The 15026-nt window shown below is 37.6% G+C and overlaps 1 non-coding gene across 1 annotated transcript; it reads right to left on the bottom strand.

The window, feature by feature from the left end:
• Positions 1-10212: 10212 nt before the first annotated feature.
• TRNAE-CUC lies at positions 10213-10284 on the bottom strand. The gene has a single exon. It is a non-coding gene; the product is annotated as a tRNA-Glu (tRNA).
• Between the last annotated feature and the right edge of the window lie 4742 nt (positions 10285-15026).

The following is a 15026-nucleotide window of genomic DNA, read 5'->3' as shown; positions in this document are numbered from 1 at the left end:
AAAAAGAAAAAGAAAAAGAAAAAGAAAAAGAAAAAGAAAAAGAAAAAGAAAAAGAAAAAGAAGAAAAAGAAGAAAGAAAATAAGAGGAAAAATTTTGGAGAAATACTTCAAAATCATCAACCAGATGATGAACGTTCCTACTTTGTGTATGAAATAGTTGCAATCAACAGTGCTTACATTCAATTAATTTTATGCAAATTGCATTAATAATGAATAGTAGATCATAAAAATACTAGCAAGTGTCCAAGGCAGCACTCACTCCACCCAAAATTTTTCCTAGGCCTTATACTTAGAAAAATCACACAGACCTAGTAGAAATATAAAATAAGGAAAAAATCTCAGCAGAGATAATTTAAGCTCTGAAACTGTAAATTTCCAAAAACTTCCTTGTGAGAGAAATTATTAAATAACATGACTAAAAAGAGCTGTTGCCACCTCAGTCACTGTGATGTACAGTTTTAGGGCCTAGCTGATGCTATGCTGGCATTTCAGTTTTGGTCAGGAGATTAGTTATTTGAAGTTGCTGTTTATTTGCAGAAGTTCTGATTAGTCAAATATGAACACTTTGATATGGAAACTGGGTTATTTTTACCTTGGCTTTTCCTCTAGTGTTCCTTTTGATATTAATAGAAACTTGGGTCAAAGCTCTATACATAAATGAAGTATAATTGCATGCAATTCTCGTGATTTGCTATACCTATTGCCACACCATTACAAAATACCATTATTCCAAATATCTTTCAGCAATTTTCCCTGTGCTCTTTCAGTGTTACTAATTTGTGATTTTCAATATGGCTTGTTTTAGTAATATTGACAAGATGAATCTAACCACTCAATCAAGCATATCAAGTCCTTTTATTTGGCCTAATTCAGGCATCAGTGAAAGGTGTGAAGCTTTTACATTTGCTCTACTGAAACTAATGTCCATCAGAAAGCAAATTGATTTTCAGTTTCAATACAAATCAAAATTTGATTACATGAAGAAATGTTGTCAACTCTGCTAAATTGGTAATGAATGAACAAAGTAAAGTGACTGCTGAATACTTACCCCACATTTTCCTTTTCACTAGTGTATAATTTCTACCCATTCAAAGTAATTTTCTAAAAGATAAAAGGCTTCAGTCATTTTTTACATGTCTACTTTGTTTAATACTCCAGATATACTTTTTGGTCATATTCTATTCTATTGTCCTTCACAAAGGCAAAATAAGTGGATTCTTTGGTGTGTTTCTGGTATGGGAAAGAGCCAAATGCAAGAGTGGAAAATCTATATGGAGGAGAGAATGTATCTCTGCTAAACTGTGTATCCCAAATGTGACTTCAGCTTCCATTTTCCCACAGATACATAGGTGGTTTTTGCACAGAAATGGCTTATAACAGTTTTGAAAATTGAATAAGAAAGCATGATGAGTATGTCTATAATTCCTTTGTTTGTGGAAGCTATAATTCCCCTAATAGCTCTGATTAAGAGACGCCTGCTTTTGTTGTCTTTATATTGTTAGTGATCTAAGTAATCTTAAACAGTGCTATGATAATTATATATAAAGACTGAAAAATTCTGGTATTGCTTTTAGTTAATGTTTTTATTTATCTGAAATTCTGGAAGTAGTAAAATAGAATGGAGTTAATCAGTTAATCCTTGATATCATCTCTAATATCTTAAAAATATTAATCTTTTTGGCATATTCTCTATGCTTGATCTATGCCTGGAGTTCTACATTTCTTCTAACAGGCTTATGAGCAAGTTATTAATAGCACAGAAACATTTGTTTTATAAAACTATGTTGTGGTTTAGAAATTATATTAGTATTCCCACTAAAATGCAAAACCAGAAGTTGCTTCTCTCCCCACCTCCTCCAGTGAGAGAGAGATGAAAGGCAAAGATCCTGAGTTGAAATAAGAACAATTTACTGGAAATAGCAAAGAGATAAAAACCCAAAGAATAACAGCAACAATATTAATAGCAAAAGCATAGAGAAAGAGAGTGATTTACATACAAAAAACACTCACCAACTGACCAACCCAACTTGGCACCATGTGGCCCCTGGAAACAAAGGACAAAATTGCCTCCAGGCCCTCCACATACATGTTTTTTCACCGTAAGACAGAAAAAAAAGATAAACGATGTGTTATAGGCTAGAAATCCAGAGGGGGGGGGATTTTTCTTCCCCCTGCCTCCACTGTAGGAAAGACAGAGTTTGAATGGAAAGGGGGGCGATTAGTGTTACAAAGGACCTAGCTGGCCAAGCTGCATTTCTTCCAAATGGCCCATCGGAGACTGGGGGAGGGGGGGAGGAGTTTTGGGGGAATTGCTGGCCCTCCTCAGAAGGGAGAGGACAGATTGCTGTATTTTCTCTCTGGAACAGAGATGGGGTTTGCGTGTGTGCATTTGGAGAAAAAGCCTAGAGGCCGGCCTTTCCGACTTTCTCGTCTTGGTCAGCCCTGACCACTGGCCTCAGCTTGCTTGCAAGCTGTCTTTGTCTCCAGCCCGAACCTGCTGTGTTTTCATCGGAGAGTTTTGTGCTCGCTGGGAGAAAAAAAAAGGAGGAACCTTGAAACACCATCATCCAAGAACAACAGTGAGTTCCGTGGGGGTGGACTGCTTTCCTTTCCCCCTTCTTCCATTGGGGGAAGGGTCCCCATTTTCTTTTTGGCTTCTCCCGTGACCTGAGACCACCCCCCAGACCCCTCCCCGCGTGGTGACCGCCAGAGCCCACAGCGCTCCCTGCAGGCCAACACCAAGCACTGAAGGCTCTGCACCTCCAGTGATCCAACAGTGCCCCCGCCAACCGTGATTAGAACTGCGCTAAAGGAAAGAGAAGTATGCAGACCTTTTCTTTTGTTTGAAGGGGACTTTTGGGTACAGGACTATTGTCTAGCTGTTTTTGTGTTCTGTTACTGTTCTTGCCAACATATATATGTATATCTTTTAATAAAGAGTTATTATTTCTTCTTTTTTTTCCACACTTCCTCGATTAGAGCCCCTTAATTTTGGATTTACAATTGCTGAGAGAGAGGAGTTTGGTCTATCTCATAATTCGGACTCTTTAGCAAAACATTCCAGTCTTGTCAAACTGAGACACGATGGTTGACAAACCCTCCTGTCGGGACCAGCATTACCCCACCACTCCATTCGCCACTTGCTTCTCCAGAAAAGGACAAAATGGCAGCAGACACTCCCCGTGCCAGCTTTTTGCCTCCATCTCAAGCCATGCCCCCTTCTTCTCGGAAGTGACAATCCCCTGCTTCCGTCCACCAGCAATGATGTGGGTGGTATAGAACAACAATCTACACATGCCCATGTGGCTCAAGGCTCTGCCACATCACATCCTTGTCCAAAATTATGACAAATTATAAACCAATTAATTTCAGTAAAAAATCTGCAATGTCTCCAGAACACTGCCCATTTATGCAGAAACAAAATTGTTAAGATAATTTTATTTATTTATTTTATATCTACCCTTTCCAAGATTTTCTCAGGAAATCACTACACTGAATCAATATCTTCACGGCCTTCATGTTTATTTGCCATACTATGCTATTTTTAAGTGCAACTCCCCATTGATTTCTAGGAAAGACAACTTGGGAACAGTATGTATTGCCTAAGGAGCGGTGGGACCCTTAGCAGATTCACCAGCTATAGAATACCATCTCACTTTATGTGGTACGAATAAGATATCAAAATCTAGTAGTGTACATCAAGAAAAGGATGTATAAGAAAGGTCTGATCCTAGTTCCTGTATGAATAGTATTTATGATGTCCATTTCCTTGACTTCTACAAATCCAGTTAATTTTCAGGTAAAAAAATGTCAGTCAAATTAATAGAAGTTACATAATTTAACTGTCATGAAACATAGATCTATATTCACACACTGATTAATTTACAATTCAGTTTACATCTTCAACTCAACTAGTTCTATCTCTGAGACTCGGATATAGTGGTTTTGACTCTTCTTCCTTCTCATTTAAAGGACAATTTTAGAGATCTTAGACTAAATCATGCTCAAGCTGGAACGGGGTTTAGCCATCCTCCAGCCTCCTCACTTGTTGCATTCTTAGTTGCAATATAATTGAGAAGCATGTGAAAATCCACACATACTTGCTGAAAATGTTCTGAAGAGTGCCTTTACCAATGCTACTCAATAAGTTGTTTGCTGCTGTATTCTCCTAAGATATGTGGAAAAGCTGGCTTTCAAAACATCCCAAGACAAGGATCTGGACCTTATTTGTCTCAGTTCTTGCATAAATGATCTAAAATCTAAACTTTTCAATGTAGGATGAACAGAGACATCTTTATCACATGACTGGAAATAAAAGCAAAAGACAACTTCACCTTGTCTATGGAAGTATAGCTGGAATTATTTGCTTTGGATAAAGGATTCTGAATCTGGCTTATAAATGGATGAAGATACTTGGTTCATATACTTAAACTTGGGCATATATATGGTAGTTGGGACACTTAAATTTCCATTTAGTTGACTGGAAGTTGTCTACCACTCTGTGTGCAAACAACTTTTAGATTCTCCTTTAGGAACCGGACACATACAGGGCTATATGTGTGAAGTCTTTCACAAGATGACAGGGATTTTCCACCTACCAGCTCTCTGAGACACCCAACTAACAGCCAAATCTCAGTTAGAAGCTCTGTAGCCCTACTAGGAAGGTACACGGTAGAGGCATTTCAACCCTGTCTGACTTGAATATGCCAGAGTCTTTGGAGGGATCTAGTCCTTAACCTGTATGAAGGTGAAATCTTCTTGCCCTGATTTGTAACTCAGTGGTAGTAGATAATGTGTTTGTTTCCTTTTGGAGGTCATGTGCACACAGGGTGAGATCAAGGTGACTCCAGGAGATTTAGGGAAGGAAGAATCTTTCCCACAGCAGCCAATGCTCCTTTTCTCATGCTGCTGTGAATGGAAATGTTAAGTCTCTTCTCCAACCCGTTTACATCTCCACTTTCCTGTGATAGGAATTGCCTGGCTTTGGGTTAAATTCAGTCTCCTCTTGAAGTCCTATCATATTGAATTTTTCTTTAATTTCTTTCTTAAGGTCTCATGTTGAATCTTTGGTGGAAAATCAGCTATGAATGGAAATAAAATATCAGTAAATGTAGTTTAGTTTTATTCTAAAATCCAGTCATGATCTCCACATTTAAGAAGCTCTTTACTGTGGACTAGTTGTCTATTGTGACAACATTTCATTAGCTTAAACTGGAAAGAGGCAAGAACAATATCTGCCTGTCAAACCTGAACAGGAAGAAGCTGTTTGTGCTGGTTTTGGTATGCTTCCTAACACTAAAGTTAGTAGAAAGAGACCTGCTGTTTTGTTATGAACTTTGCCAATGAGCTTCTCTCCATCTATGTTCAAATTGTTTAAGTCTGATATCTTTGTTAAATCCATGAGTGTTTTTGCATGTAGATTTACTGTGTGGACTTAAACATTTCTTAATCCCTAATGTAACAGTGTGTGAAATAAAATCAACTTAATTTTTTGTTTTAAATGAAACCTATAAAGTTTATTTAGGTCATCAAGACCTCTGAAGCCCTCAGAGAAAGAAAGAAAATAAAAAGAGATGCAAAAAACATTAAGATTTTTTAGCTGAGTAAAAGAAGCAGAAAGCAATATTATTGTTAGAATGGTGGAAGAGAAAAAAATAAAAATGCTGGAATGAAAGCTCTTGAAACAGCTGAAAGATTGTCAGACAAGATCATCATTTAGGATTTTACAATGGTGGGTTCTTATGGGACTGTATATATAGAAATCATAGACTACATCAGTAGAAAAATAAATCCAGTAAGAGAACCAACATGGTTAGTGGTGCTGGGGAATTTTGGAGGGAATGCAGCATCAAACCACCCTTACAAGGTGATTGGAAAGTGATGTGGAAAGAAAGAACATCAAAATGATGATGGTATGGTCTCTTGAGCAAAGGCTGACAGGGTGCTTTATATATTGTAGGCAAAAGCACAGACCCCTGAAAGTAAAATCCTCTCTTGAGTCCAGAAACATCAGCAGTGTAAATTTACCACAACATCTATGGCAGTTAACTAGATGACTAGTGTGACATTATTCACAGAGTCTGAAATATCTCATGCATTCCTAAAGGTGAGAAATACTCACTAGCAACAATGAACTTCTCTTGTTCCTCTGTCTGTTGTGTGATTCTAGAATAGGTTTTGTCAACAATGATCAGTCTCCGGTTTTAAAGATATTAAAAAAAGTAGGCCAAAGTGTGGTCCCAATTTATACACAGGATTCTTAGCATAGCATAATGCAGACAAATCTTTTAATACTGTTGGCTGCTGACAGAAAAGGGAGGAGGTACTCTATAATGAACAGATACTAACATTTAATCCTGAAAAGGCAATAAACTGTCCCATGCCATTTTCTGACACTGTATTTGTTTGCATTCCTTGATAAGGATCACCATTGAAATAGGTAATGTTGATATGATGGATTGAGATGAGAATTGTGAGGTGTATTACAAATTCTTTCATGGAGGTTCAGTGACTGAAATACCACCAAGATGAAGGGTTGAATGCTAATCTTCTCTTGTAGTTTGCCTTCTCTGAAAATCCAGGCCTGTTGATGTGGTCCATTGTGACAAATCTCTGGCTAAATGATGTTATTTTCTTTATAAGGAAAATATAGCTAGTCTGCCTGCCCTGTCCTGTTTTATAAAGTCAGGGAAGGGCTGGAGTTGAATCTTGGTCCAACAGTTTAGGTGAGCCTGACAGCTATGTCAGCTGTTGCAATACAGAGTGAAGGAGGTATTGAGGAGAAGGAGGGTAACAGTGAGAATGAGGAGATTAGTTCCAGCTGAAAGATCACATCAGTGATGGGCACTGAGAATCTTTACATCTCTGCCTTAACTGAGCTGTTTTATTTCTGAGTTGAAAGTAGAACATTCTTTTTAGCTTTATAGTGATCTTCTTCTTTTTTTCTTTTGACAGAGGTATTCAATAGCATTGCAAGTAATTCTAATGTGAGACCCCTGTGGCATTTGGCACAGAGTTATCAGCACAGGAACTTTCTCTAGGCTAGGTAGTGACATAGGAGAACATGGGGACTAAAATTTCAAGTATGAGTGCTGATTGCTCAGTCATACCAACTGCAGTTGACCTTTAAGAACATCAGCTTATTTGGGACCAAAAAGTAATAGGTTTCCTGTAAAGTTCTCTGTGCCTGATTATTGTTATTACACCAGACTGAACATTTCTCTCCCTCTGCAGCTGGAATTTTAATTGACTGTTCCATTTCTGTAACAGCTGCTAAGAAGCTTTGCTCTTCCCCTAACTGCTCTATTACAGCTACATAGCACCAAATGCAGCTAAATTTTTTTTATCCCTAAATACTTAATTTTTATCTCGTTTCAGTTCATTTGGCTTCTTAAGAAATGGATGGAGCCTTAATGCAGTTCAAAAGTATTGGTGACTTTTTCAGATTGACAAGCAGTGGCATACTGGCGCGTTGAAGCTTTGTTTGTAGATGATGCCTAAGTGCAGTGAAGACATGCCAACATTCATTCTCGGCATGTTGCGGCTTGCTAGATTTGTGCAAGGAAAGCAAATTGCCTTGTATATGTATTTTGAAATACTGTAGGGTAAGCTGGAGCTGAGGGATGAGGAAGAAGATCCATTGATGTTTCACTATGGGAAGCTGTAAATGCTTTCCAGAGCCACCACCTGCACATTTCCTCAGGTTGAGCATTATCTCCTCTTGCCCAAAACAGAATAGTTGCTCTTCATGGAAGGCCAGCAACATGTCCTTTCCAGGCATCCCCTGATCAAATTCAAATTCTGGGATCTAGTCCAGGAATTCATGGCGTGATTTGGAGGTTGGCCAGTGCACACATTGTGCTGTGCCTTTCCTTATCTGAAGAGGCAGCTAGCAAATGTTGTTATAAGAACAAGCCCCTTTTTTCTCCATTCATTTGATTTTTTAGTTGCACTGCTCCTGTGTCTCTAAAGCTGATTGGAAGGCCTGAAAAAGGACTGTGAATAAGCCAATCACCAGTCTGTGTCCTAAATATTGACTTTGGCTACTAATAGGAGCATTTAGATACAGGAGCAAGTGCGGTTATTGGCTGCCAAAGGACAGGATTACTTACCAGAAAAATAGTGCTACAATCTGCTTCACAGAGAAAATACATCTGGGCTCACTCTATGTGTGTCTCGGAAAACAAAAAATCAAGGCCAATGAAAAGAAAAGGATGATCAATAGAAATATTCACTTGCTGTTTACAAGTAACTAATACTCCATATAAGCTCAAAAGTACAGATCTGCATGTAGTATGTTATCCCTGTTTGGAAATGGTAGATTAGCGCTTAGGTTGCTGGTAGTTTAAGAATGCTACAGAGTAGTTGCTGTTCTGTAGATGCTAAGAGCAAACTATGGTAAAATGAAAACATAATTTCCTTATTATCAAAAATGGTTTACTGATCCTCTTTCACACCTTTGTTTTGTATCCAGGTAAATAGACAAATTTTAAAAACCTGTTGAACTGTCTATTTTCTATTTTTTCTATATTTTAATACCTAATAATTTTCTATTTCCTTATTATTTGCTGTATGTGGTCAATCCTTCTTTTAGAGAAGACTTTATGGTTGAGTAGCTCAAAAGGTACAAGAGATTTTGCCTGCCTTATATTGTTTATTTAACCAGAGGTAAGTTAAAAGTTTTCAAGAATAAGTAAACACTTCCCCATGAAGCCAAGGTCATTTAGACACTTAAAGTTTGAACAGCCAAAACTGAGCATTCTTAGAGTCTCTAGTAATTTTTGAGTCAGTCATATTCCTTTCTTGACTTTCTAAAGTTTTTCCTTTTTGATTTCCTATTACATCTTTCTGTTATTCTCCCTCTCATCCTTATACTTCTTCTTTCTATACCCTACAAGATTCCTCTCCAGTTCTCATATCTTTCTTTGCACACTAATTATTTACATACTATTAGGAAGTCTGCATACGATTTTTCAGACATCTGACTTAATGATTTCAAAACTTTGCCTGAAACAATAATGCTATTTTGAAAAGGTTAATGATCCAGTATCACTACCATCTATGCTAAGTCTACTGGTGAAGCCTGAACTCACCCTGGGTTAGCAGCAGGTAATCTCCTGAACCCCAGTCCCTGGGAGGAACAGGGTCTGGCCAGGAACCTAGAACAAGGAAACTCATGGCAGTGATTATTCTACACTGTCCAGGACATAAGGCAGAGAGGAAAAGAGGTAGGTATATAGAGTGAGTAAGCAATGCTTCTCTGCTTGGAAATAATCCTTCAGTTTGGTCAGCCCTGAAGTGGTCAGGGTGTTGGACTCTATGATCATTTTAGGTCTCTTCCAAGTGAAAATCTAATCTATTCTATTCTATTCTGAGCTTTCAGGTCAGCTGGTTGCTCAGGCTAAAAGACTCTTCAGTGGTTTTGTAGGAGTAACTCTGGTAAAGATGCACCTGTAATCCCAGTAGTTAAAGAAGAGGATTAGATCTTGCTATCTGTGCAGCAAAGCCATTCAATTGTGAAATGGAGCTGCACTCCTTCCTTCTCAAACAGCCTCACATCAACTCTTAGAAGTATATCTCGAAATGAAAACGTGTCATCAGAACAAAATGAAGCAAGCAGCAATACACATTGACTATCCTGACAATCAAATGTGAATGTCAAAGTACCACACTCTGTCTTCTTTCAGCTTCCTAAGTTCACAGGTTTAAAATTCAAACATGCATGTGAGCCCCCTGCAAGGAATCCACCTTGTGTTGGAGAGGACTGCAGACTGGTAAGAGTAGACAGCGCCTATTGGTGATGCAGGTGATATTGTAGATCTTACTCTCCATCGCTGGGGCAAATGTAAGAAAAATATCTAATCATTACTCAGAATTTACCTTTTCAGGACTTTCTCAAGAATATGTCTAAAGATTACAAATAGGTTATTAGGAAATGTTAAACTTATGATTAAAGCTTAATTGTCTTGGCCAGTCTTCGCGAACGAAGATTTGGGAAAGGTCATTACCCTTTGAGCCTGCGCAGTGGATTTTTTAGGTGAGACACAGCGTGCGCTGAACTGAGCCCACCCTTTAATCCTGAGGTTCATCTGCCAGGGCTGAGCAAGCTTGGACAGCGGCAGTGAGGTCCCCAGGACGTAGGTTTGTTTAGAGTGACCTTCTCTTAGATGGATGGCCTTACAGGGCTGATGAGCTCCATCTGCCCGGGGAAGTTTCCCTGACCAGGAATCGAACCTGGGCCGCGGCGGTGAGAGCGCCGCATCCTAACCACTAGACCACCAGGGGGCCCCAAAGCTTAATTGTATACAGAGTTTATAGGCTAATTGAAGAAATATTTTGGAATTATACTTGGAACAGACGTGCAACTAATTCTGTGTGCAAGTAAATTGTTAGTAGCCTGCTACAGTTCAGAAGGTATTAGAAAGTGGAGTTACTTTAATTTTCCTCCAGGCAACTTACTTTTTTCACAGCTACAAGCAGAATACTATTTGTTGACTTCTACTAAGTCCATTAAGCAGGAATTGCTGTGGTTGACACTGCTTGGCTCCTTCAGACACTATTTTGAAGTTAATAGGGTATGATTAAGGATAGCAAATAATTCTGCAGACCTGCCACAGTGTAAGGTTTCCTTTGACCTTTTTGTCCATTATTTCTACTCATAGATATTATTTCTGCAGTCCTTGCTCACATCATCATCTTTAATTTGGCTTTTTTTTTACTGAATGACCTTTTATATGGATCAGAATAGGGTGGGTAAAGTGGCAAAGAAAGAGTAATTTCTGAATCATCAAAGCATATTCCATGCTTCTCTGATGTAGTCAGCAAAATCTTTGTCATAATGCAATCCTCCTATTTTATAAATAGGTTCCTTTGAATCCTTTGTTATTATTAAACATGCTTGCAGAATTTCTTCTTCTCCAAGTAACTGTTTTTATCCAGATATAATTTGCTTTCCATCTTGTACTTGCTTTTATTAGAATACTGTAGCTGAATTTTACTCCTCAGGCAGTATTCTTAAGTCTGCAGGATCACTTTTATGGCTTTTTTTAAAAATAGGTCTCTCTATTTTACTTTACATTGTTTTTAGGATGTTTGTGAAATGCCTGTAAATCTTGTGTAAGATTCAAAAGTCTGTACTTACTGTTACGAAGGATAAACCTTGGATTTGGAGGGAAATGTAAACAAAATCTGGGTGATATTCCTGGCCCAATTATTAACATTGATCTTGGGAAACTTGTGAAACTGCTCACCTGCTTGAAGTTAAATTTAGGCTTAGATTTTTTTCAAATTAATGGATGAAATGCATAATTAACCACAATAGAAAACAACAAAATCATAAGAACACTATATGTGTATCAGGTAGGAATGGTATACAAAATAATAAAAGTGTTGGATATCAACAATAATAAGAATTCCTCTGTCTGAAATCAAATATGAAAGTGTCCCAAGGCTTTTAAATTTTTCTGTGGAGATGTTCTTAATGATATTAGACACAACTATCTTATTCATAATTGCATATCAATAATTTGTGTCTACCTAGCCAAACACATTTATCAGTCATCATTTTCTTATCAAAGGGATGACTGTTGATTTGGAAAACTGAAACTGTCCATCTATTATAAATTTTATGTTTCATTTTTCAGGGCCTTGCAGAGAATGTATTGTAACTCCTGAAAGACACTGTTTGTAAAACATAGCAACAGGCATTCCAGAGATCTCCCAAAATGGTCAACACTATAGCAATAATATATGAAATTAACAACATCACTAAGCAGGAAAAATGTTTTAATTCTTATTCATAAATGAAGAATTAAGAGATAGAAAAATGAAATGTTTTGATCAAAGCTTGGCAGTAATCTTTGTCAGAAGACTGGGACCCTAACTTTCAAAGGCTTAGTTCTGTAGTAAATGTTACTAGGATGCAGCAACTACATGAAATACATTAACTACAACTTTTTGTGAGAATGAGCTACCCATCTTAGAAAGTCTTTGGTATAACTCAGTTGTTGGATATCAGTATTCCTTTGCTTCTTGTTTACAGGCTTTAAGTTGACATCTCTACTGCTATTTTTTTTCATTCTCTCATTTCTCTGCTTCCATACAGAGACTCTTTTAGCTTATTTTTCATTCTGCCTAGTCTCTGCTTCGATTTCACCCTATTTTTCATTATAAATTTTACTTTCCATCATCCTATCTGTTCCCACAGGTAAAATGAAGGAATACATAAAAGAAAAACTTCATAGCACTCAATTCCAAACCAAAAACAATCTCAGTGACTTTCAAATTATCACAGACAAAATGAAGATGCCTGTCCTTAATTGTAATTCATTATTCTCTGAGGCATTTGGTGCAAGATACTAGATGTAATCATTTCAATGAATCAATCTACTTCCCTTTTGAATATAGTAAATCATTCCAGAATAAGAATGAAGGACTAATACCAGTCACTGATCAATTATTAGCTCATTGATGCTTTCATTGAAGTGAATTAGTATAATAAATCCAAAAAACAGCAGTCACCAAGTTTGAGGTAAAAGCCAGTATCGTTGACACAAGCTGAAGAAATACATGACAGTGTTTAGGAGTACAAAAAGGTGTTGTATAGCACTTTGTCTGTTACACATGTGCTTTATCACCTTTTGCTGATAATTATATATCAGAACCTTCCCCTTTAATACAGATGTCGTGGATGGAACTAGGCACTTCACTTGTAAGAGAGAAGCAACAATATATTTTATTGATATAAGAAAGTTTGATAGTAAATGTGACAGGGTTTGGCAAGATTTGATGGCAAAGTACACTTGATAATTTCCTGCATAGAGGACAGGGTCAAATAAAACTGCCAAGGAGAGCCTCCTGTAGAGTCAAGAGGTTTAGAAAGGACCCCCTTTTGTCCTAAACCCCACCTCAGAGAGGAGTTTAAGTGCAGCTGGATCCACTCCTAGTCCCAGACTTTGTCAATGGTTTATAGTATTATATACATATGATGGTAGGATCATATACACATGATCAATCCTTTATAGCACTTAGCTAAGATTTCAAAGTTACTTGACTTATATTTTATTTGCTTGCCAGCAAGACATCAGGGTCACTGTTACATACAGCCATTGTTGTCATCTGTCACCCAAATTCCAGAGTGAGCGGGATGCAGTTACTTCATCACAACCACCACTGGTGTTTATGGCTTAAGTAGGGGCAGTGGTGAACTCTGCCACAACAGGTAATTAAAGGCTCATATGTCCTGAATAGTCTGAAATTAGCGGTGAGCTTACTTCAGATGTTGGGTAGGTAAAACAGGGATCAGTGTAGGCTTTTGACTCATTCCAGATCTATATTCTAGTATTTTCCAAAGGTCATACCATGGATTATATGCTGCAGAAACTGAAATTTCTATGTTTCTTTTTGAATTACTGTGGAGGCACAGAGATGCTTAGTTTTCACAGTAGTCAAGATCAAGATGTTTAGATGACTTGATTGGTTTTTAGGAAAAAAATAAGTCTCCTGTGAGAGTATTAATGGTGTTTGCAAATGAAGGCTAAAACAGGACCAGAACTTGTGAATTACCCTTCAGAGAAATATATATGCATTGAAAGGACATCTGATGTGTATTTCTGAATGAGTGTACATATTTTAATACTACCTTTTATATTATATTAATAAATTATGCTTTATAGATGCTCTAAACATATTCAGATTTAGTAAATGTAGTAGGCATTGGGACTTTGGACTAGATGATTTTAATAGGTCCCTTCCAACTGCAATATTCTATTCTACTATATTCTATTCTGTTCTTTTTTAAAATGCAAACACCATGATACATACGGGGCACAGTACATCCCATCCGTAAGGGCAGAATCACACCCTGAAGTGCTGCAAACCACAGGAATATGGGACAACTTGTTCTAACTGATTGTAGCTGTGTGATTGAGAAACTCTGCTGATAACAGTGAGCCTGATGGTGAAGGGTTTGTGCTCATGGCTAAGTTTTATACTCACAAAGTTGAGGCTGCTTCTCTGCAATTGGTGGAAGTCTGTCAGCATTTCTATGACAAACAGGTGTTCTGGTATTAAACTTGAACAGCTTTGGTCTTTTAGATGTTTCCTAAGTGAGAAAGGAAAAAAACCCACACAAAGGAAAGTAAATACAATTCCGATAATAAGCACATTTAACTCACGTAGTACTGCTGTCATTTCCTCCATGACGAGTGTTGAATAGATCAAAATGCCCTGTGTTTTCTGAGTTTTCTCCCATTTCTGAATGAAATGAAATTACTTTAAACAATATTTTTGTAACCTACTTGTTAGTAGCAATTCTAGATATTCAGCTGTCCTCTTCACAACGATCTTTTGTATCTATTCTTTCTCCAAAGATACCTTTTTTTCACTTAGCAGCACTGAGAACCGCTATTCAGGACACAGAGAAAAAGAAATGAAAAGAACAGTTTGCCTGTCCTAAACTATCAAGTCCTGTAATCTTGAATTAGATTGGTCTTCAACAAAGCTGGTGACAAGTACTTTTGCATAAATAAAACCAGTGAAAGCATGGTATTACAGAGTTCCATGTAAATTCTGTAAATACTTCACATCTGCCTTTCTGTTTAAATTCGTTGGCTGAAGAATATGTTTCCTTATGCCAATATCAGAAAGGTCCAAACCCAGGACCCCTAGTTTTGGAACATTATTGTCAATGTTGATACCTTTTAACTGTCCAGCCTAAGAGAGATTGTAGATTCAGCATTGTGTGGGCAGCTGAGGACTTGGGCAGATGACATGCAAGGACTGACACTGCTGCACAGCACGACACCACAGGCACAGGAAGGGCTACTCTGCAACAAAGTTTTTGCATTGCTGAATTAAAGAGATTATCTGAAGACTTTCCGATGACTGACTGTAGAATATATGAAGTAAATTGCCAAAACTTACAGAGTTGTTTACCTTCTCTCAAGATCCTGAAGGTACAGAAGGAAGCCATGAGTTTTGCTTTTGTGTGAAATAAAATTTGAATAATTTTTGATGCCTTAAGCCCC

This window comes from Lepidothrix coronata, unplaced genomic scaffold (genome assembly GCF_001604755.1).
Source record: "Lepidothrix coronata isolate B3197 unplaced genomic scaffold, Lepidothrix_coronata-1.0 Scaffold45, whole genome shotgun sequence".
Taxonomy (NCBI): Eukaryota; Metazoa; Chordata; class Aves; order Passeriformes; family Pipridae; genus Lepidothrix; species Lepidothrix coronata.
The sequence above is the reverse complement of the archived record's forward strand: the minus strand, read 5'-3'. Positions and strand labels throughout refer to the sequence as shown.